The following is a 24,757-nucleotide window of genomic DNA, read 5'->3' as shown; positions in this document are numbered from 1 at the left end:
ACCCACGTGATGACCCAAGAAGCCCAGAGAGACTATACAATAATGCTAGAGTTACACTCCAGCTGTGAGAGTTTTTGCATGTGGTAACAGCATTTCTTCTCCTGTGGTTCAGGGAACAGTGCTAATCTTTGTATTTTCTGATTTCTGTGCAGCATAAAGAGAGATTTTAAAACAAACAAGAGTCCCCAATGGGCTCAGTTTCCCAACCAGATTTTGTCTGAGGTTGTCCTTCAAACTATTGCCCCAGAAACACCTATGAGGCTTCTCTTAATTAGGAGGCTCTCTAATTGATAATTAAATAATACTAGGAGTTTATCGTTGTTCAAGCCCAGGGCTGGAAGTAGAGCTGGGTTGGTACAGCACATGCTAATGCACGAGTACCATAAAACACCCAAACCAGCAGCCAATAACCAGCACCATTAGAAAGGGAATCAGCTAACTGATTCAAATTGTAAGGTTAACTTTTTTTGTTTTACTCTAATGATTTCTACAATACATAATTTAGCCCCTATGACACTGAGCCTTCTAGAATTCTAATGCAAACAGATATACATGTTCTAATGCTATAAGAGAAAGTGCTAGAGACACACCCACACTGGGTTAAAAGTTGTAAATTCATTTTTATTGTCTAATATTATGTGCCCTTATCTATTAATCGAATCTATGTGCCAAAGGGCTTCATATGAAAGTGTATTGAATTTCCCAGATGTTTAAAAAATATGTTATTAAAAGTGAAGCATATAAGTTATGTGGTTTGGATAGTTTTAGCCTTAGGATTAAATTCAGTACTCTACTCTGCTAAAAATATGATCTACTACTACCACACTCCTCAAGGCTTCATGGGCATGTTTTTGAAAGTCAGGGGATCCCTTCACAATTTGAATTTAAAAGAGACACTTATTTGTAGTGACAAAGGTATACTGTGGGAAATTAAAGGAGAAGTGAATAATTAATTACATCAAATACCAATGGACCAATCCCCAAAGATTTCAAGGGCATTGGCAGGAGCCGAGTGTTCCCTGAAGTCTGCGGTTAGGCACGGAGAACGATGCTTAGGAAGGGACTGCTGGAAAGTTGTGGGTCTACCCTGCAGGTCTGGAGCACTCACCATAATGCCAGCGCACGGCATCAAGGTGGTGGTGGGATTCTCTGTTGGGACAGTATTATTGGGCACTGTGTGAAGGTTATCTTTGCATTACTCAAATGCTGACTTCCGTCCCAGCAGAGAGCTGATTGCAGGCAGGACTTGGTACTGTAATTCTTATGAATCATCACCTGTGTTAGTATTTTGTAAATTGTTCTCCATCATCTTCTGGTTAAGTTAAGTAAAGAGCTGAATGGACAACAGCTGAGGCAAGACGGGGAGGAAGAACTTCCGGCAGAGAGAGGGAAGAATCTCAAATGAGGTAGTTGCCAGCCAGACAAGCAAGGACTAACTGACTAAGAATAAAAGGTAAGCCACATAGCAGGACATAGGCCGGGCCAGTATTGCCAGGTTAGAATAACTGGAGCATCTACCCCGCTATGCTGCCCAAGCTAACGATAAATATACAAGTCTCCATGTCATTATTTGAGAGATAGACTGGGCACAGAAAGTCCTATCTTGTTAGTAATTATACTCTTTTCACCTAAGAGGAGAATGGTGACAGCCAAGTTGTACACACTCAAACACCCTGATTGTGGCTACAAAGGCACTTGTTAAATGTTTTTCCAGAGGCATTTAAGAAAACAGCGTTTAATAAAAGCATTCAAATGAAGGTTAAATTTGCTTCAAATATCCTAAAGCAATCCTTATTTTGTCACTACGGTTGTAAGACACATTTTGTTTGTCTAAAGCCAAGATTAAGGGTCTTCAACTCCTGAAAACTCCAATGTTCAAAAAAATAAAAGGTTTGGTGCAGTGTCTGTTTGAGACGGCTTTCATTTTCATCATAGCTTGCACCAAATAGCGTTCCAACCTTTACAGCCCATAGGGCACAGAGAGCACAGGATGAAGCTGAAGGTCTTCACAGATGGTAGCTCTTCCAGTGGGCATCAAGGTGCTTTCAGCATCAGCTGGAGGAATGGCTCAAACAAAAACACCATTTGACTCCTCCCATCTGCCCTAAAAATTCTGAAGATAGGGTTCAGGCACTTGGAAAATTTGAGGCATGGCATCTCCTTTTATGGTTTCTTTCTATGAGTGACTCTCAACTGTGAGAAACTCTTCTCTCTTCACACCCAGATCCGTCAAAGAACGTAGATAAATGCTAAGAAGAAAAGAAAGAAAGAAAGAAAAAAAAAAACAGGTAGCCATTCAATCTTTTTTAATTAATTAGTGTATTTATTCACTTTATATCACCAGTCAGCCATTCTATCTTAACTCTAGTCACTGTGGAGGATTACTTTCCAAAATGTTTATGTGAACAAGGAGAATCCTCTGTCATATACTTACATGGTAAACAACTCTAAGAAAATGGCTGTGGTACAAACTAATTTGTACAATCAGTGAAGACCAAAGTGTTAGGTATCTCAGCAAAGCCACTCCATCCATGAGTCTACTGTGTAGATGGAAAACAGAAATGCTTATTTTAAAAGTAAATATGTACATCAGGAAATTCCAGTCTGTGTTTCTACAACACTCTCTGGTGTGTGTGTGTATGTATGTATGTATGTATGTATGTATGTATGTATGTGTGTGTGTGTCTGTTTGTGGTATGTATGTATGTGTGTGTGTGGTGTGTATATCTGTGTATGTGTGTGTGTGTATGTATGTATGTGTGTGTGTGTGGTGTGTATGTCTGTGTGTATCTGTTTGTGGTATGTGTGTATGTGTGTGTGTTTGGTGTGTATGTCTGTGTATGTGTGTGTGTGTATGTATGTGTGTGTGTGTGTGGTGTGTATATCTGTGTGTGTCTTTGTGGTATGTGTGTATGTGTGTGTGTGGTGTGTATGTCTGTGTATGTGTGTGTATGTATGTGTGTGTGTGTGTGGTATATGTCTGTGTGTGTCTGTGGTATGTGTGTATGTGTGTGTGTGTGTGGTGTGTATGTCTATGTGTGTGTGTGTATGTTTGTGTGTGGTGTGTATGTCTGTGTGTCTGTTTGTGGTATGTGTGTTTGTGTTTGTATGTGTGCTGACTTGTGTTTTTGTGTGGCTCTTGTTCCACTTCTATTTATAGATTTTTATTTGTAAACAGTTTTATACATCTATATATTGAATTTTAGTCATTTATTTCACATCTCATTATTTGTTTCATCCTCTCTCTTCTAGTGAAACCCTTCTTTCTAACAGGTCTCCCTCCTACTTTCAGGCTTCCTTGCTTGTGTATTGAGTGTGCAGGAGGGGGAGAGGAAGAGGGACTTGCTTTAAGTCGACTTGCTCCAGTGAGTGGTGTGGGAGGCTATTTAATAGAGCGTGAGTGACTTGCTGGTGGCTGCACTACTGAATAAAATCACAGTCGCCTTCCCACAGCAGCCATGTAACAGCCAATAACCCAGGGAAGGGGGAGATCATGAGTCCTTTTGCCATCCATTGTGAAGTGTTGACTTGTGTAATCTGGTTCAGGTCTAGTACAGGTAACCCCATCTGTTATGACCCGTGTTCTGAAGGCAGCATGCTTCCCATCCTCTGGATTTACATTCTTTCTGCTCCCGCCTCCTTGAGCCTTTGAAGGGTTTGTAAAGATGACATGGTTACTGGCTTCTTTGAGAGATGTGATGTGTTACCTGTGCCCTGGAAGTCGGGCCTGTGAACACCTGAACAACCAGCCTCAAGAGCTTGTAGAAATTCTAGCCCTCCTTTACTGTAACTCCCTTTTTTAAAAAAAAAATATTTATTTTTATTAATTACAGTTTATTCACTTTGTATACCCCCCGTACCTCCATCCCTCCTCCCCTCCCAATCCCACCCTCCCTCTTCCCCACCCTTGCCCTTCCCCAAGTCCACTGATAGGGGAGGTCTTCCTCTCCTTCTTTTGATCCTAGTCTATTGGGTCTCATCAGGACTGGCTGCATTGTCTTCCTCTGTGGCCTGGCAAGGTTGCTCCCCACTCATGGGGAGGTGATCAAAGAGCAGGCCAATCAGTTCATGTCAGAGACAGTCCCAGCTCCCATTACTAGGGGCCCCACTTGGACATTGAACTGCCATGGGCTACATCTGTGCAGGGGTCCTAGGTTATCTCCATGCCTGGTACTTGGTTGGAGTATCTTCATCCAGGCATGTAGGGGTAGAAAATCCATCAATGTGATCACCATATAAGCAAACTGAAGGAGAAAAAAACACATGATCATTTCCTTAGATGCCGAAAAAGCAATTGACAAATCCATTCATGTTTAAAGTCTTGGAGAGATCAGGGATACAAGGCACATACCTGAACATTGTAAAGGCAATATACAGCAAGCCTATAGCCAACATCAAACTAAATGGAGAGAAACTTAAAAAACTCCCACTGAAATTAGGGACAAGGCAAGGCTGCCCACTCTCTCCACACCTCTTCAACATAGTTCTTGAAGTCCTTGCTAGAGCAATGAGTCGATTAAAGGAGATCAAGGGGATACTGTAACTCTTATGCACATGCTTCCCATTCCTTCACAGCTTGCTGTGCCCCTCTCACAGGGAGTGGGGGAGTCCCCTCAGCTCTGCTTTCAAAATGTGTGCTGATTGCAGCCAGTTTCAGCCCCTCTGTCCTTCACCACCCAATCCCAGCCAGTCTCTTTCACCTGAGCCAATGGAGAAGCCTCTTGAAATCCCTGTAACGTTTACAGGGCAGCCCGCATCTTCTTCCCAACACAGATCCCTCCCTCCGCATGCCTGCTCAAGGTCCTTCCGTGGTTTTCTCACACTCGGAACAAATTCCACAGGCTTGGTGATGATCTATCAGGTTCCCCTGGGACCTGGCTTTCTCTCCAACCTTCCTGTGGCAAAACCTCCTTTGGTTTCCTTTCCTTTCTTTTCTAGGATACGCCAAGGTCATTTCTACCCAGGGAAAGTTTCTATGGCTGTTATTTCTACACAGTCTCACATTAGCCTCATTCTTTCCTCATTAGGATTCCTGATCAAAGTTCACCTTCCAGAAACTCTCACCCTCACTCCCTCCACTCGGGCCAAGGCAACCTCTAGCTCTTTTTCTACTTACTTTTCCTTGCTCTATTAGAATTAACTGAAGCCACAGCACACATAGAAATGTGTGGATCTATATTTTGTTCGTTTGTTTCCTGTGTCCTCTACTGAAATCTAATAAAGGGAGTGGCATTTGGTCCTGTCTTCTACTGTAACTTCATATCCAGAATGAAGCCTGCTCCTTTAACTGGCGGAACTTTATACAGTGCCTGAGCAGCACAGCTGGCGCACAGAGCCCTGCCAGTCTTTAGTGGATGTCTTGGTGAGCACGGGAGCATTGGTGAGAATCAAGGTGGGCCAATCTTTGAGTGCTCTTGCCCAGACCCCATCTTTCCCTTAACCATATCCTCACATCCAAACAAACCTCTACCTTTGAGTTTGAAGAAGGCAAATGCAATGTCGTCCTAATTAGTTGAAAAGCAGCTTGGGGTTTATCCTGAGGAAAAAAAAAAAAACCCAGAAAGTTAATTTTGTCCTACAGAGGATGTACTCAGGTAACTTTCAGCTTATCGCGAGACAAATCGATACCAGAGAGAAAACAGCAGGCGTCCCGCCCTTGCTTTCAACTCCAGCAGCCTGCTTACCAGTGAGAGTCCCCCGTCTGCAGAGACTCATCGAGGACAGCGACTGGGGAGAGAAGGACCAGGCGCCTCTTAATCTCACATTTTCAAGCAGAAAACCTTTTTCTTCCTTCGATACAGAGTCTCACTACCCAGTGACCCTAAGGTCTCAGTTCCTGTCTTAGCCTCCTGGCCACTGGAACTATAGGAGGAACTATATTTCACTGCCGTACCCAGTGAAAATGCCGTCACGGAGCAAGAACTCTTGCCTCAGAAAAACGAAGGAATTGAGACTGGTACTTTGGACCCTGGGAAAAGTTTCTTCCTATTAATACCTTGAGACATGGTTCAGCCCAAGCAAATCCTACTTGATCAAGAGCTGTGGACTTATGGTGTGCAGATGCATGTTCTGAAATGAAAAAACTGAGCAAATCAATGCAGGTCTGAGTGCCCATTTCATGAGAGCACAGAGGCAAAGCCTTATAACAGAGTATCTTAGACAGTGGCATCAAAGACGCACACACGTGAAGTTACACAACTGCCACTTTCCTGCCTCACCTTGAAAATCAGGCAGAGGGTGATTTTAATCTGGAAGCAACTGCTTTCCACATGTGGGTTCTGTTTAAACTGCAGTGATGATGTCACTGAGTTGGAGTATAAAGAGTTACTTTTAGTAATGGCTGCTTCTCCACAGCTGTGGGCAATGTGTTTCGTTAAGCCATACTAAAACCTCGCCCTTAACTCTTCTCCTGCATCGTTTCTTAAAAATGGATACAGAAGTCATTGACCCACAAAGCTGGGACTTCATGCATTTTCTAGTTAACAAATAAATACTGAATTCTTGCATTTCACCATCACATCTGGTAGAAGTCCAGTGTATGATGCATGATAAGCCAGCCTGAAAAATTAAACTGAGGGGGTTGATGATCAAATACAGTGAGGGTGGTTTTCTGGTTTGAAGTAAAACCATAGGCTCACCGTGTGTTTGATTTTTAAATATTTGAAGAAAAATAGCCCAGGTCAAAGGTAGGAATACATTTTTCATTAAAAGTTTTAAAACATTGCTTACTCTTATTTGGGTTGGATTAAAGCAAATCATTAGCTTTACAGTAACCTGGGTCATGGCTAGCCTAGTGGAGGGTATGGCTGTGTGCCTAGCAGACCCACTCTGCAGGAGAACAGCCCTGGTGGCCTTCTTCACAGGTGTCCTCTGCCACAGAGCACAGTTCTCTCCTTGTGGGGTCTCCATGATTCACTGTTGAATTTTCACTGGAGAGAGAACATTTCCCAGAGTATGTGGGGGGGTGGGAGGTGGGGGAAAAGGCAACAGCAATTGGCAACAGAAAATGAAGAGCTGTGCTTGGTGGGATGTGAAATAATTTTTCTATTCTCAATCTTTCAGCTTCGTGTGGCTTGTGTGTGGTGTGTGCAGGGTGACTTTGTGGGTCCTGCTTGACCACACTATGCCCAGTGTTTACTGGACTCACTGCAGAGTGGACACTCTTGGGTCAGGAAGAAACATGGGAGAGCATAGTTATCCACAGTGGCTTGAGAGCTGCTGTGTATGAGACCCTTGCTGTCTGTTCCTTGCTATTTTTGAAACAAGGCAGAGACTGTTTCCTAGTTAATTATCAGCTGTAAAGCATGATCTACACTATATGAGCCCAAGTGCACTGCCCAAGGCCTGTGTGTGGGTGTGGGCTTTGAAATGAACCAAAGAGAAGGAAGAAAACTGAGAAGGTGAATATGAACCTGAGTAGCAGATATGATGTGCTGTGTGGGTATTGTAATAAAACGCACAGATTCTTAACCTCATCTACACTGACACCATATCTCAACAATCATGGCTAGCACAACAAAACACACTGTGCAACTATCTCTTTGCTATGCTGACTTAGGAGTCCTTCAAGCATTTTCCTAGGAGTGGCAGAGCTGGACCACGTCATAAATTCTTGTTCCATGTCAGTGTTTTATTTTCTAAAATGTGTTTTGTTTTTGCAAAAGAAATTATTAGTTTGAAGTTGGTATAGATCCCTTTTTTTATTTCTGAAAAAGAAACAAAGGGTGTGCTCCACAGTCTAGAGACTAGGATTGGGGTGTGGGAGGGATCTGTGCCTCATTCCTATTTAGTGAAACAAATACAAAATAGAAGAAACAAACCCAAATTCTGTCATAAAAGTCACAGAGGAGAACTGGACAGTATTTTTACTATAAAAATTATGAAAGAATAGGTCATACTCCTGTTATTTGGCAAATAATGATAAAGTTTGGCAACAAGAAATTGGAGGCTGTATCAAGCATGGAGAGGAAGGGGCAAATGCAGTCAAAGCAGATTAAAACTTGCATTCAAATCCCATATCATCTCCGACATCTTGGCAGCTGTTTGCAGCCTTCACCATGGGTATGTCTCATTCACTGTTGCTGTAAAGAGACACCATAACCACAGCAACTCTTATAAAGGAAAATACTTAATTGGAGCTGGCTTAGGCTTATAGTTTTGGAGGTTTAGTCCTTTGTTGCCATGATGGAAAAAGCATGGCAGTGCCCACGCAGACATGGTGCTGGCGGAGGGGCTGAGAGTTCTATGTCCTGATCCACAAGCAGCAGGAATAAAGAGAGAAAACTGGGCCTGGTGTAGGCTTTTGAAACCTCAAAAGCCCATCCAAAATGACACACTTCCCCCAACAAGGCCACACCTCCTCATCCTTCTTAAATAAGACTGCTCCCTGATCACTGTGCATCCAAAGTGCCACAGGAAGGGTCTCAGTGTACTTACTGTTTTCAATACACTTACAGTGTTGCTTAGCACACAGGGTAAGAGGCAGATAATAAAAAACACAATTTAAAAGACTCAGGGATAACCAACCTTTAAACAAATACTGTGATTTTTCTTAAATGTTTTCTTGGCCAGATTGTAACATTCTTATAAGTAGATTGGTCAGCTGCCTAACTTCTCTCTGCTTTGCAAGTCTCCCACTCCTGTGTTTGGGCGTGTATCCTCAGCAGAGGTAAAGATTGAACATCTCCATCTGAAGATGCCCAGTCATCTTCAGAAAAATGTGTAGAAGCTGAAAAGCTGGGTAAGATCTGAGTCTCTCTCTCTCTTTCTCTCTCTCTCTCTCTCTCTCTCTCTCTGTGTGTGTGTGTGTGTGTGTTTGTGTGTAAAATTCAGAAAGGGGAGATACCAGAATGAACAAAAGGAAGGAAACCAAGAACTCCTAAAAAAAAAAAATGAATGAATGAAAAAAGAAATAGGAACATTGCTGCTTGGGGGAAGAAATTTAAATCAACCACAGCCTTATCAGCTCAACTGAATAGGGGGACTGGCTGAGTCTCCTGAATTATTTTTTATATAGTACATTCAACCTTCAATGGCTTAAACCTTTCCACCCCCATTTACCAGTTAGAAAGGTAAAGCTGTATCTTGACTATGTGAGTGGGGATTATTTTAGGATTTTTAAACTATGCATTGCCTTGGGAGAAAAACACATAGAGTCTTCAAGGTGAAACTTGAAATATTGGCTTTAAGTTATTAATTCCATTTTATGGCAATACTAAGTCAATTTTACTTGGCTTTTGAATTATATTGTTTGATGCTTGGGGCTGCACATGGCTACAGTAAGGGATAGGCTTTAGAAATATCTCAAAAGAACATTTAAAAAGAAAGAAAAAGGACCTTTCTTCTCTCTGAAAACTTAGAAAATCTCCTTGGATATTTTCTCAAACTGACCAAGAAGCTTGTCTGTTAGTGGCCACTGTTATAACGTTTTAATAATAATTATGGGTCCTCAAGCTCACCTGCTGCAAGTGGCTTCACTGTGTTTCACAGTGTGAGGTGCAGCTTGCCCAGGATGTACTTAGTCTTTTGATCTTCCTGGAGTAGTTCGGTCACTTCCAGTTTCTATTTGTTTTCATTCATTCGTATATGGTGTTCTGATACCAGTCTAAGCAAACAATGAGAAAAAGACCATGTGTGCATGTGTGTGTGTGTGTGGGGGGGGTGGGATAGCAGAATTTTGCTTGATGAAAATGTTATTCAATAAGAAAACCTAACCCTATTGCAGCATCTTCTTCAAAGTAGAACAAAATAAATGTCAACTAAAGCCATAAGATTAAAAGAGTGGGTTAGGAATTAAAAATTGTTCATTCTGGTAAATTTGACTCAAAATGGCCTCTTAAGCAAAATAAATTATTTCAATGTATGCCTTGCTTTTGATAGATAGACAGCAGCCGACCTCAGCGTCTGTTTTCTGGGCTATGCAACACCGCAAAGGTGAGGTGAGTCTACAACACCCATAACCTTCTCTGATTGGTGACGTGAGTTTTGGGGCCCAGAGCACTGAGCTGTGATCTCTGTTAACTTACACTGTTTACTTTCTCGTGGTGATGAAAGATATAGACATGGGACAGGCAGGAGACCCAAAGCATGTTAGTAAGTAAAGCACAGAACAAGAGCGGGCCGGGCTTGTAAACCACATGACACTGGGAATGCATGCTAGAGTCCAAATTTGACTCTAGAGGCTCACAGAGGCCAAGGCTTCTCCTGTGCCTCCACATAGCAGACGCGGGCTTGAGAGCCTCAGGTGTCCTGTACCAGTCTGTGACTGCCCTGATAATAGTGATTACTGTTGTTATCAACATTTACAGGCAAGGACACTGAGGCCTTAGCTAAAGAAACTGGCCAAAGTCACAAGCTAGGTAAATGAGGGGGCAAGCTTTGAATATTTTTATTTTAGTTTAGTTTTTTAAATTTTACTTTATTTTATTGAGACCAGTCTCCTGCATCCCAGACTGGTTTCAGATTCTTGTGTAGCTGTCGATGACCTGAGACATGATTCTCCTATTGCCACTTCCTGCATTGTGAGATTGCAGGGTTGGATCACAACATTTTCTTCACAGAAAATTGGAGATGAAACTCAGAGCTTAGTGTGTGCTAGGCAAGCACTCGAACACTTTACCAGCTGAGACGCAGCCCTAAGTTTTGAACTTTTGAGCCTCTCTGGTATGGTTCTGGGGTGAAGGAAGACTTTGAGTGACTCTGGGTGGAGGAGATTCTTTTGAGAGACGGGATACCGTGTTCACGGTGCTGATAGCGCTGGTCAGGTTGAGTGAAAGGTTTTCCTGACAGTGCCTATGCCTTCTGAGTGGCCAAGGACATCGTGGAAGCCCAAGGAAATGTTGGCCATTGCTGTTTAGAACAGCTGAGGGCGACATGGCAGCCGTCTTTAATGTTGAAACTGTAAGCTTCTGAATAGTTATGGTGTGCCCTGTTGCCTTGAAGGTTCATCGAGACCTCAACATCAAAGTTGTCCTCGAATAACTGATTTTAGGAAAACTGCGTTAAGATTTGCTGTGATGAGGTAATAATGCAGTGTCTGTGTAGTATCACGGAGAAAAAGGGCAGAGATATCAATTGCCATATATGCACATAGAACCTTTATGCTGTAACTATGATAAAGGCATGTTGAAATGAAAAGTGAAGACTATTTAAATGTGAAACTGAATTTGTTTAGGATTAAAAAAAAAAGACAGGAGGCTGGGTTTCGGGCGATGGTGTGAGTGGTGAGAGTAGCGAACTCATGAAATCCGTTCATGGAATGCAAAGAACAAGCATACTGAGGGAAAGCTGTGGGTCTAGATGCTAAGGCTCAAGTTCCTGGGCTTCAGCTGGCGAGAGATAGCCAGGCAGAAGGTGGCTGTGAGAAGAACTCAGGAGGGAGAGCAGGTCAAACAGCATAAATGCCAAACCAGGGCCAGAATGAGGACTGAGAGCTGGCCATTGATCAGGCTGTCGGAGGAGGGTCCTTTGGAAGAGAGGTAGGACCCAAAGTGGAGTAGAACGAATGAGATGCAGGAGTCTGGCAACACTATAGAGGAGTCTCAAGGCCACCAGCATTTTACCCACCAGGTTCATGCTGTCTTTAGGACATAGAAAAGAAGTCAGGAAAGAAGGATGGTTAAAAATACCTCACACTGCAGCTAACTGTTTAAAGCAGGTCCACAGGGAGGCTGGGGGCGGGGGTGGGAGGCTTAGGGGGTGCGGGCTGGGGGTTAGGCGCCCTGCTGTGCTATGGAGACCTCACAGAAAAGCTTTGTAAACACCCACTAAAGCACTCGCCCTTACCCCTCCCTCCTCTACGACCGAAATCTGTGTTTTAACTACTCTGGCACTGGTCCACAAAAATAATTAGCATTCCTCAGATTAATAAGTTCTTACTCGGTTCAGATTTATAAGCTCTTACTCTTTTCGCCGCTGAGCTAGTTATGAGCGTTAGCCACGTGGAGAGTAGCCTTCGCTGATCGATCCCTAGCTTGGCCTGCCTGCCCTCTCGGCTTTGAAACCCCAGTCTACTTTTCCTCTATTCTCTGACAGTGCAGACTATTGGACGTTTGCCATGAGGCCCCCAGAGTGAAATTCCATGGGGCTTAGACTTTAAATCAGATCGTCTGAGATATCCTCTGAATCTGGCAACAAAACCCATTTAAGGTGTATTTTCTTTAGTTTCTTTTTGATGGATAACATGGGCCAAAAATCCAGCTGCTTTATCTCAATGTGTAAGGCAACAACAGAGAAAATAAAAAGTTAATTTCATTGATATATTTTAAATTAGTTGTTATTTTGTATAAATTCCGCCTATAATTTTATTTTTTAAATGCAACAAAAACAAGGGCCAGAGGGTTGAAGCACCATATTCGGGGCCATAGGGACCAGCCGCAGAGCCATGGATTGAGAACCTGTGGTTTCCCTAGCAGATCCAGAGGCAGGCAGCCGCTGAGGTACAGCAAACAAACCTGCCGAGTCTCTCCGTTACTTCTTCTTCTTCTTTAAAAATAATTGCTTCCTTTGTCATCTGCCCTCAAGTAGTAGGCCTGGATGCTTGGGAATGATACAATCTGGTCTTTCTGAAAGCCTTGCTGTCTATCTGCTTACATGAGATCTGGCTGCCCGGTGAACGAAATCCCGTTTCTGCTTGCCTCAACTGTCATCCTCTAAACCAGCTGTAATTGGTTCATTTTGTAATTATCCCCTCTGTCAAGAGAATTAGTTTGCAGGGCTTCTTCAGCTTCTACACTGCATGGTCCAACAAATCATGTCTCGAGCAATGCGTGAAGCAATGAAGAGCAAAAAACAAAATCCAACAAACCTATTTCAGAACTGGTATGTTATTTGTCCCAGAAGTTGGCTAGTTTTCGTTACATAAATTTAAATATAAAACATATGAAGGATTCTTTTGAAATTGAGCCCCTAAGCCTCCGTTAGAAGAGGAGGGTCTGCCTGTGTCAACTGAATTAAACATGACGTGGGATCCCAGGGTAGAAATCTGAGCTTTTCGGAGAACCTTAGGTGGCTGGGCTGAGGGGACAAATAAATCAGAGATTTGGAAAGCTTATAGTTCTTATCAGGCCTTATTTACACTCTTGGGGGTGGCAGCTTGTAAAACAAATTAAGATGTGTCCCTGCTGCTCTCTGACTCCCAGGATACTTTGCCAGCTTTCTGTGGTGATAATCCTACAGGGTTAACTTGGCAACAGAGGTGTTCTGTTCAGAATGGGGAGCCCTTTTCAATGCTCTGGATCCTTTTCTTTCTTGTGAGTGATGTGTTGTAATGTGAGAGTAGAACAAAACAACCAGCATCTTGCTGATGGTATTATAGCAGTGATATGCCTTCAAAGAGCAGATGTAAACAAGACAGTCAATTAGGAACAAGTTGTTCTGATACTTCTGTAGCTTGGCGTAAACTTAGATTACAGCTTAGTACTTTGGGGCCTTTCTTATTCCGAGAAGCTGAAGTCATGTCTCAAAAGTCACACATATATGTTGGAAGTTTGGCCTATGCCATGTGCTCTTCATTTGCTGTGGAAGTCATTCTTGCATATAAGCTTTGAGTTTCAAGGTTTGAAAGTTGTTGCTGTGAGTCATACTGTGCTTTCACTGGGTGATTTTATTTTTCACCATGCTGAAAAGCATTGTGTATATTTGTCCAAAATTGATTAAAAGACAAGAAAAGAGGTATAAATAGAAACCAACAATCTCATCTCACACCCATGCAGCACAAGCAACTCCTGTGAGCGCCTAGGACTTCTTTTCTTCTGTGTTTAAAAAATGTCAGTACTGGAGTTGGTTCATGAGTTAAGAACAATGGCGGCTCTTTCAGAGAACTTGAGTTCATTTCCCAGCACCTACAAGACAGCTCACAACTGGATGTGACTCCAGTTCTGAGGAATCTTATGGCACTACCATGAAAGAGTTGCTCAGACATACATGCTCATTAAAACAAGTGTTAACAAAATAAATCCCATTTTTAAAATGTCAGTATTATCAGAGCAACGTGAACATAAAAATACAGCAGCATGGTAAAACAATAAGTGAAAAAATTAAGAAAGCAGCCAACAACTGCCAGGAACAATGACAACAACACAATGTGCTTTCTATAAACACTTCGTTTGATCCACAGCACGATTACTGCTCAAATGGCTAAGGCACACAGAGGCTCAAGAATGCGCCAAGCAGGAACGCCTGCGTGTAGTCAGCTATCTTCTACTCCCACATTTCCATGCTCACTGATATTTAAATCATCCATCAGAAACCGTGCAACTTTCTTCCCTTTCCACAAACTTGTAAGGAGCTCCCATGTCAATGCTTCCTTATAAACGTGATTTCTTTTAAGCAGTGTAAAGTAGCTGGCTGATTTCTCACTATTTTCCTATTTCCTATTATAAAGCAGATGTTTATACTCTTCGTAGGTTTTTGAGAGAACAATACTGCTATGGTGGATTTAGATTCATGTAAATTTTAGTATAGCTTTCTCAGGATAGCATTCTAGTAATAGAATTCCTGTTTGCTCCAAGGACATCTTAATGTCAAACTTTTCTAAACTGAAATGAGTACAAGTCACTTTAGGAAAAAATTGTGTCTCCACAGAAACTGCAAATCTTTAAAAGTCAGCTAATGGGAGTACCTATATTCTGGAAACTTTTATGATGTGATGAGAGGCGGCAGCAGGCTCCTCTGTGGGCAAGCCATTCTCTGGCTCAGGCCTGACCTTTGCTCATTCATAGACCACTGCCTTATCTTTGTATGAAACTCCTGGAGTTAATCCACATGCAGAGTGCCATTGATTGTGACTAAGCTGTGTCCTTAGAGAAGCTTTTAGGGAAACACAGTGAGAAGAGAAATCGGGCCATGGATTGCAGAGCACGTGCAGATACTTACAAGGCTCTGCATGAAATGTTGTTTTTAATCATAATTCTTAGCAATGTCTTTGTTACCCAACAATAAAATAACAGAAAATAAACTGTGGCTCCAAAGGAGCGGTGATCACGAACACAGGTATTTCCAGGTGCATGGTGAAGTAAGGTCAAGATGAAGTCTCCACGTGTGGTTTTACTCTGAACACAGAATCTAGCCCTGTGGTGTGACTGTTCCCACATCCTGCTATCCTGGTGGCAGGCATCTCAGATGATGAAAATGCCTTTGCTATTTTTATTAGCTCATATGTTGTTGAGAGTGTGTGAGTACAGGTATGTACACATATCACAGCACATGCATGGAGGGCAGAAGATAATTGGAGCCAGTCAGTTTTCCCCTTCCATCATGCAAGTCCCAGGGATGGAACTCATGTCATCAGGCTTGGCAGAAAGTGCCTTTACTGGCTGAGCCATCTTGCTAGCCTTTAGTGCTAATCTTCTGTCTTCCATGCTGTCCTCAGCATTCCCATGAACACCACCACCTTCAAGTGTTCTCCTCATGTCTTTTTCTCATTCTCAGGTACAGTCTTTAGTTTCCATTTTGTTCATTATCTTTTCCTGGTCTTCAAAAGACAGGAAATTACACATACACACCCAGGAGAGACAGAGACACAGAGACAGAGAGAAAGAGACAGAAAGAGAAAGAAAGGCAGAGAAAGATTTGATTAGCCAATAGGTCTTAGCCTGGGGTGATACTTTAAAACACTGTTTAATGTCCCACTTCATTTATTGTCTCCTAGTGTTTTCACAGTTGTTCCTTTCTTCAGCAGGCTTTCCCACCTGGCCACAGTCTTGGGCAGGCTTTTCCTACCTGGGCTCAAATTTGCCATGACTATTTTCTGAAAAATGACAGCTAAGTAATTGAATGAGCAAACTTAAACTAAATGAAAAGGCATGTTCCTGGCTCTAGTAGACTGAAAAATGAAAGTAGGAGAATTAAAGACCTGGTGATTACAATGAGAATATATAAATATATAATAGAGTTCAGGATTGTCTAGCAGATTAAGTTTCTGCAGCTCTACCTTTCCTTAAATAACACTCAAATGTCCCCCTTTCCAGTACTCCCTCAGGGACGGTAAAAGCTTGTGTAATGTTACCTGTTATAAAGAATCTATTTGTCCTTTATTCAGAAGCTTAAATTCTTGACTTTCAAGGAACATTGTGGAAAGAACTCCCCCTTGGTGAGTCTGTGAATACCAAAAAGCCAAGAGGTTCCAAATTTGGTTGCACATCTATACCCCCTAGGGAGCTTTATAAAAATGCAATGGGGCCTGGGAATTCATGTTCCTCAAAAGCACTCCAACTGATTTTGATCCTCAGCCAGCTTTGTGGACTGCTGTTAAAGTGGCTGCTTGGACATTAGCTAAGTTAGTTCCATGCCTTCTGTGAATGGCTAACAGTTATTCTACATAGATGCTGTGGCTGTTGCCATGGCATTTCATAGCCACAGAAAATTGTCTTGGTTTCTTAGTAGCAGCAGGTAAATTCAAACTTTCTTCTTATCTGGGCTCTCAGCTAAATGTTGATGATTCAGGTGCTAAAGAGGTGTGGAGCAGATTCACACTTGTGAACATTTTATGGTATATTTATCAAAATGAAAATATTTGCTTTTGTCAGATTTTCCACCACAGTCTGTACAGGTTGTTATAACAAAGTACTTTTCACTAGATCATTTAAAAAATGATAGAAATTAACTGCTCACAGTTTGAGAGCATGGGAGGTTCAAGATCAAGGTACGAGGTAAATGCTGTTCATCACACAGTGGAGGGGGAGAGGTGGGGTCTCCTACAGGCTTGTTCTGTGAGAGCTCTAATCTCATTATGAAGGAGGAATTTCAAGATCTATTTATCCTCTAAACACTCTACCTCCTGATTCTGCCACATCAAACACTAGGTTCTATCAGGAATCTGGGGAACACCAGCTAGGCAAGTGTTCCACTGCCAAGTTACATCCAGACAGAGCCTGTCACTTTTCAAAAATGGTGTCTAGTGTTTTGCTGCTTTTCCTCCATGTTTAGTTTAGCTGGCATAGTTTTATGTTTGGACTAGAGCTCTGAATCCTGGAAATATATTTCTTGTGGCAACACACTGGTGTCTTTGTAAGAATGTCTCAAACTAATCATCAGATACAGATACAGATAGATACAGATACAGATAGATACAAATACAGTTACAGATAGATACAGATTCAGATACAGATACAAACAGGTGATCCACTTTCCAAGATGAACACTGGATTTGGGGAGGTGCCAAAGTCTTGTTATATCCACTCCAAATGGCAACCCCATTTTAGAAGGGCCTTCCATGGCTAGGAGCTGAACTGAGAATGTATGAGTTCTCTGTAGGGCTGGGATTTCCCCCAATGTGGAGTCAGTATAGTCAGGGAAGGGGCAGCTGTAGGCAAATGTTTGTTATGGGTAATTGACATAGTGGGGCTGCCCTTGTGGTTTTCTCTTCTTTCTAAAACTTAAATTGATAGGTAGTTAAGTGGAAAGCAATTTAGTTTGAAGCAAAGTATCAACCTGACACTAACAAGGACTCTGTTTAAATGTGTTAAGTAACGTATTTTGCCTTCATTTCTCTGAGCCCTGAAAAGCTAGCTCTGGATTTCAACATAAGAGGTTTTTTTTTTTTGTATTTATGTATTTATGTATTTATGTATTTATTTATTTATTTATTTATTTATTTATTTATTTTACAGAATCCGACATCATTTCTGATTGTAAGTCTTACAAAGTTCATTCTTTCCATTAATAAAACTGAAGCATTGCTAAAGTACAGTTCATAACTATACTCTGATAATTTTGCTAACATTTCAGAGAATGCTTGTCCATGTTTTTTTTTTTTTTTTTCAGTCTGCATAAATAGCTTGTAAAAATCTTGGAAAGTTTAATCACTATTTGGAAACTCACACTTTTTTCTGTTAAGTTTGTTATTTGAGTGAAATCACAGCTTTGATCCTAAGAGAGGGAGAGAGAGAGAGAACCAGAGAGAAAGAGAGAGAGAGAGAGAGAGAGAGAGGATAGTTTTAATATGGGAGTTGAATACTATGCGTACTAGAAAATGATGTCATAGATGAATAAGTAATTAGATGACTAAACTCTACCTGCCCAAGATGTTCTCTGCTATTTCACTGACACAAAAGTTACAATGTGTTGAAAAGTCGTTGCATTGTGAGAAGTATAATCAACACATTTCCTGCAGTTGAAGACCTGTTCATAGGCAGCATTGAAAGAAAAATAAAGTGACATAATGTCTGGGAAGGATTTCTTAATAGAAGCAGGCTCAAGTCCATGCTTTGTGGTTTTCCAAGCTCTTGGTTTCTTCAGAGAGGCTTGTTGACAGTTTTGCTCTTACAGTTAGAAAGACTCTATCTCCGAGGTCTGAGTGGGCGGTAACTGCTCAGTAGAACAGGCTCCTTTGTTACCCTTGCTGACTGGAGGAGGAAGAATATGTTACACTGACTACAAGCATCTTTCTAGTTCTACAGCCTTCATGCTTGCTACTTCTCATGACTCCTGCTGGCCTTCATTAAGCCCTGAAAGTGCAGGATGAGATGCCATTTTAAGGTTACTAATGACTGGGTCATCAACCCTCCTATTCTGCCAAGGGGGAAATGGGGCTTTGCACTGGGCCAGGTGTGTCCTAAATAAACACAGCTGTCATTTCACAGTAAGTTCCAGTCTGAGATCAATCCTATTTAAAAGTTAATTGTACTTTAAAAATAATGGAGGATACAAAGCTGGGTGTGGTGGCAGAGGCAGGGTGATCTCTGGGTTCCAGGCCAGCCTGCTTTACAGAGTGAGTTCCAGGACAGCCAAGGCTACACAGAGAAACCCTGTCTCAAAAAACCAAATGGGGGAAATACAAAACCAACCAACAAACAAACCAAAGTGAGACTTTATTTCAAAGGTGGGGGGGGGGAGATATTACAGCTTTTCATTAAAACACCTTCTATATGGTGTTGATAGTTCTAATGGCTGATAATAATCTTTGTTCAAAGAAATATGTGGTGTTTTTGTGGTTACTTTCAAAGTTAGAGTGGTGCTAATCAACACAGAAATAGTGAAACATATGTTTTTGAAAATACTTCTTAACCAGTGTAAAACAAAGGTCCATATTGCTATTTCTAATAATATGGTAAGCATTTAGCCACTGTCTACCTGGAGAGGTAAGCTCTGGTATCTGTCATGTCTGTCCATGTCCATGATGTATGTATTCTGAGCATACCTAATTTCATACTAATCATTTCGTGTGGGATTGGTACAATATGTGTACCATCAGCTCATAGGAGCTGGTTCCAGCTAGCTTAATATACCAAGAGGCAAATTTAAAACCACTAATTCAAATTCAGAAGCCATAAACAAAAGAATGCCTGGTGCCCAGGCATGGCCAGCAATTTGAGACATACCTCTTTTTTAGCTGAATATTGTGAAAAAGAACTTCGACAGGAGAAAATGTGTGCAGGTCAGGTTGCAGCTGACCTTCTCTATAAGGCTCCGACGTGGCTAGAAAAGATGGATCTTTTAGAGCTATATCATTTTTCCCCAGAATTACACATATAAGGAGCAGAGTTAGAGGGCACTCACAGACTGCTTAGTGACAGGAAGGAGATGGAAACACATGTACCGTGAATGTGCCGCTGCTGAACGAAGACAGCTCAGAAGCCTTGTGCACAGTTTCGTAGAACTGAGGATAAGAAATGTGAGTTAGGACTCAGCTCCTGTAGACTGTGTGTGCTGTAACCTAGGTCAATCCCTCCCTTTTTCCCTCTCCATCTCTCTCTTTTTTTAAAAAATCCTTCATTATGTTGTGTGTAGGGATGTTTTCTCTGCATGCATGGCCTGTGCTCCACATGTGTGCAATGCTCTTGGAGATCAGAAGAGGGAGTCAGATGCCCTGGAACTGGAGTTACAGGAGAGTAGGAGCCACCATATGGGTTTCGGGGTCAAGCCTGGATTCCCAGAAAGAATAGCTGGTGCTCCAGCCCCTCTTTGTTCTTTGCAATGCTGCAACATAGTCAAATTCTTTCTTGCTTTTATAGGATCCAATTGATCTTTATTTGTATAAGCATAAATAAAGAGTAGCTAAAGCACAGTTCTGACAGGTTAATTGTGATGAATGGTAACACAGCCTCATGAAAGCACTTATTTGTTTCTTCCTGTTGGCTATAATCAAACCACATACAGAGCTCACACCTTTTCTGAGTACTGGTGTTGCGTCAATGTGTCTTAATACATGATCCTCAAGGTAAGGGCTTTTATTCTCTTCATTTCTAGGCTAGCTTAGAAAGTCTTCCTTGGAAAAACAAACTTCACTGCACGCATTTTCGTTATGTGACTTGACAGCATAAAGATACATGTCTATTTTATGGTATGTGCACATAGTAGTTTCTTTTTATTTATTTATTTGTATTTATCCTCTCTCTTTCTCTATGTGTGTGTATGAGTACACTCCATGTGAGTGAGTGTGGGTGTCAGAGGCCATCAGACAGCCAAGAACTGGAGTGACTTCTGTTTGTGAGCTGCCTGGTACTCGTTCTCAGGAGAAGCAGGGAATGTTCATGACCACCTAGCCACTATCTCTCCAGCCCCTAGCAAAGCTGGTTAGGCTGTGGAGCGAGTGAAGCTACTCATTGCTTGACCTAGTCACCCATTCCCCTCCCTGCCTAGGGAAAGGGCTCAAACAGTTTTTGAGTACTTCTTCTGTTTCTCTGTTTTCTTTTACTGCCTTCTTCTCTTTATACCTCTCTGATCCCTAAGCACCACCCCCTACTTCAGCTCCTTTTATGAAGAATTTTAAAAAAAGAAAGTGAATTCTAATTGAAATAGAAATACAGGAAATTCCAAAGCTAAGCTTCAGCTGGCAGAGCTGGCTTGGCTTGCAGAATGTTGTGCTCTGGGCTTCTCTGATGTCCTGACTATGTTAGGAGAAGGGGGCCAGATGTCCTGCATTAGGCAAGCCAGTGTTTTAGGTTTCAACTGGGTTGTTGTTGTTTGTTTGTTTTTGCTGCCCTTGATAATAGTTCTCTTCAAAAGTTCCCATGAGAGACATTCTGCTTAAGGTCTATTCAAAAACCCTAAAACAGTTAAACTCTTCCCTGGTCACAACTGTCATCTGGGGGCCTTGGAAGGCCTGTGATCTGAAATGATGTCCTACACATGCCAAGGAGGCAACAGCAACAGATGCTTCCCTCCCAGGAACACTTCATACTGCCTTAGAGCAGAGGGCAGTCCGTGCCTATGGCTTCTCAACACAGGTTTAAAGGGTGTGACAACCACTGTTTGCTTGACTTAAAGTTCTTTTTCAAGGCTCATAAAAGGCTCACACCTTGTAAAAGCCACCTTTAGCAAGGGTCCTGTTGAGTTGTGTTAGCTAGGATCCCTCATGCTCTCAATCTTATCACCCTTTGTACAAAATTAGGCTCCTGATCTTCCACCATCCTCTGGGGATGTCTGTTCAAATTGCCTGGCTTCATTCTTCAGCAAGGACCCTCTTTGCACACATCTGAAATTCCAGCACTTGGAGGACAGAGGCAGGATGATGAATTCAAGGCTAGGGCATGCTAATTGTGTTAAGACTTGTGGGATGAGATGATAATAGATGGATGGATGGATGGATGGATAGAGAGGTAGATAAATAGATGACAGACATACAGACAGATGATAGGTGATAGATACACAGATAGATTATAGATGGATAGATGGATGGATAGGTAGGTAGATAAATAACAGATGAATGGATGGATAGATAAATAATACACAGATAGATGAATAGATGGATGAACAGCTAGCAATCACATTGGGTTGGGTTTATAAGAGAAATGACCTTAAACTCCCACCTGTCTCTGCTGTATCAGGAATTGAAGCTGGTTGATACTGACCTGTCTCCCATTGTGATAGGAGCATCTCCTTAGTAATATCTGTTCATAGCACTGCAGCTGGTGCTGTCCATCTCCAGCTCTGCAGGATGAGCTGCATCTGGCAGCAGGGAAAAGGGAGGAGAGATAAGGAGAAATAATAGTTTCCATTTTCCCAGACAGGTGAACTAAATAAGGGCTGAACTTAAAACTGGCCACCCATACTGGCGTTCTTGATACTGGCCACTGTCCCCTGATGCATCATCCATGGCTTTTCCTTTACTTGGCCTTGCCTCTCTAGAAATAACTCATCTTTGCTGCTTAGGATAGTATTTATTTATGGGCATGGACATTTAATTTCCTAATTTTCTGCAACTAGAAGAAAAGCATCTGCCACATAACTAGGTTCATTGTTAATACAAATTGGCTCCTGCTCGACTCCACTCATCCTGCCTGGGCTGTTCTTAAACAAGAACAGTCCCAGTCTGCCAGTGAAGGTCCAGCCCGTATCTATGCTATGGGTTTCCAAGGCTGAAATCACATCTGCAACATATAGCGATTTTATGATAATGCTGAAATTCTAGATTTAAGTTTGCAGGACCATGTAGTTAAGTAAATACAGTATGGTCAGACTCTGTGGTGTATGCAAATTCTTCATATGTTGACCCGATCTTTCATCTCTAGTCTGACCACCTGGTTTTCATTATCTGCCACCCCAAGCCTGTTCCCAACAATATGCATGGCTGGGTCTTCAAACATGCTGTGCAGAATTCTCTTCCTGATCTCTCCTCAGTCTTCGTTTGGCTGAAATATTCTATCCTCCTTATTGACATACATGGAGATTTCCATAAACCTCTGTCAAAATGCTTTTTATCATACATATTCATTTATTTTGAAAGTGTTGGTGATCTAACTCATGGCTTCCAGCATGCTAAGCATGTGTTCTATGGTCTTCATTTTAGGGCTATACAAAATTGTACCAAATAATATTTATTGAACAGTCAGGAAGAGTTTGAAAAGCAGTAACAGGCAATAGCAAAAGATAGTCTAGTGGATTTTAATAGTATTACTGTATTCATATGGAAAATAAATAAATGTTAATTAAAGTAAGCTTTATAAAAGCTTAGAAAAATCTATTGAAATACACACAGAAACACATGTTTGTAAAGATTCAGTCCTGAAAAAGTTCTGAATTCTCCCAGAATTAATTCTTAAATTCATTCTTTCTATATTATAGTTTCAAAATTGCCTTTCAGACAATCTGGCAAAATGAACCTATTATGCAAGAGAAATGTGGATACCAAATATGTAACAAACCATCCTGGAAATGGGCCACTCATAGGTCAAAATTTGATATCCAATAAATGTAGCATTTTAAATTATTTAAAAAGTGGTGGTACAGCTTTATTTTAAAAAAACAAAACTGGCTTTTCTTTGTACTTTCTGCCATTATAAAAAGGCATGAAAAACTTGCAATAAAGTTATAGAGTAATATCTTTAATACACCTTTATAAGAAAATCAATAAATACTTACTCTAGAATAAACCATAAACAGAACAAGAAGGAAGAGAGGAAGAAAGCTAGGAAGGAAGAAGACAGAAAGGAGAGATCATACTGCACGTAAAAACTTCCTTATTCCCATGTGCTTTATGGGTACTTTGGAAGCATTCACTGTGGTTTCCAGAGATCTGGGCTACTGAAGGGCACACATATGCACGCATATGTGGTTTCAAATGGGAACCCACCCTGGGGAGATCAATAGTCAGACTCGGCAATTTTATGTACTTTAAACAATGATCTTAGGTTTTAGACAGTAATTCTCAGACACCTTAAATGTCCTGGCATTTATTCCAGTATTAAGTCAATCAGGTGGTTGCAACTGCTGAAAAGTCTGTGTGACTAGTTATTCAGTGGGAATAACTGTGGACAACTCGGCCAGCAGCCATACTGCGATCTCCCCACTGAGGGAACATGGAGGCCTGAATGGCTGAGCAGTACTCATCACCCTTGGGTGTGTTTGAACCCAGTGTCACACTGTACTCTGCAGGCTATCTCCTCATCATAGCTGGGTGTCCTGAATTTTCCAGATAATACCTTCAACCTGTGACTTTTCTGTTAGCCTATAGTTGGATATGTTGTTTAAAATGTTGGAGCCACTCTTGTTTATTTGTGGGCCTGACTGAAAGTGTGAGAAAGGATTCTATTCCGTGGATGGGGCTTTCAATTCATTGATGAGGGCAATGAGTATCATAATATTCACTGTACTACTTAGTGGTTTTGTACATGAAATAGTATCACATACATACATCCATCAAAACTTAAGTCAGAGATGTTTATTTCATTTTCATGTGTGGATATTTGGCTGTATCTGTATGTATATCCCCTGGATCTGAAATTATAGACAGTTGTATACTGCCATGTAGGTGCTAGGAACTGAACCTGCGTCCTCTAGAAACACAGCCTTTCACCTTGGACCCATCTCTCCAGCCCCCAGGAGTTTCTTAGTTATAGCAGAATTTGAAATCATTTGAACTATTGAGTGGGGCCAGTAAGTGACTATAGAATTTGAAGGGCCATCTTCAAATGAGATGAGATGAGAAGATCACAGATCTTCATTCTGTAAGATGTACAACAGAATCAGAAGTTAAATGTGTGTCTTGAAACATTAGAAATATCATCATTGTCCCATTTTCAAAAACACTGAGTGACTTCTTTCTCTTTTGTCTTTGGTTTTCACCTGTAAGGCCACCTTACTTGCCTTGGACTTCTACAGTATAGTACTGATGACTAGATGATTTGTAGAAAGAGCAGGGACTTTGGCACTGAGTCTAAACTTCAAAGCCTTGACCTGCCACCTCCTAGCTTACTTGTTTTGTGACCAAATGATGTAACCGCCTTGTTTTATGATGTATACCACAGATCTTTATGATAATTATAGGCGGCTTTTTACATGAAATGAGAGTGCCCGTGCGTGTACCGTGCTTTTGTGT

At 41.5% G+C, this 24,757-nt stretch overlaps 1 long non-coding RNA gene across 1 annotated transcript; it reads right to left on the bottom strand.

Moving 5' to 3' along the window:
* Positions 1 to 3,928: 3,928 nt before the first annotated feature.
* On the bottom strand, positions 3,929 to 5,923 carry LOC129680328 (uncharacterized). Its single transcript, XR_008720675.1, has 3 exons — positions 5,685 to 5,923; positions 5,471 to 5,536; positions 3,929 to 4,244 (listed from the first exon to the last, which is right to left on the bottom strand). It is a non-coding gene; the product is annotated as an uncharacterized LOC129680328 (long non-coding RNA).
* Positions 5,924 to 24,757: the final 18,834 nt, after the last annotated feature.

Source organism: Psammomys obesus, unplaced genomic scaffold (genome assembly GCF_907164565.1).
Source record: "Psammomys obesus unplaced genomic scaffold, mPsaObe1.curated_primary_1811, whole genome shotgun sequence".
In the NCBI taxonomy this organism is placed as follows: domain Eukaryota; kingdom Metazoa; phylum Chordata; class Mammalia; order Rodentia; family Muridae; genus Psammomys; species Psammomys obesus.
Note: the sequence above shows the minus strand (reverse complement) of the source record. Positions and strands in the feature narration are given on the sequence as shown.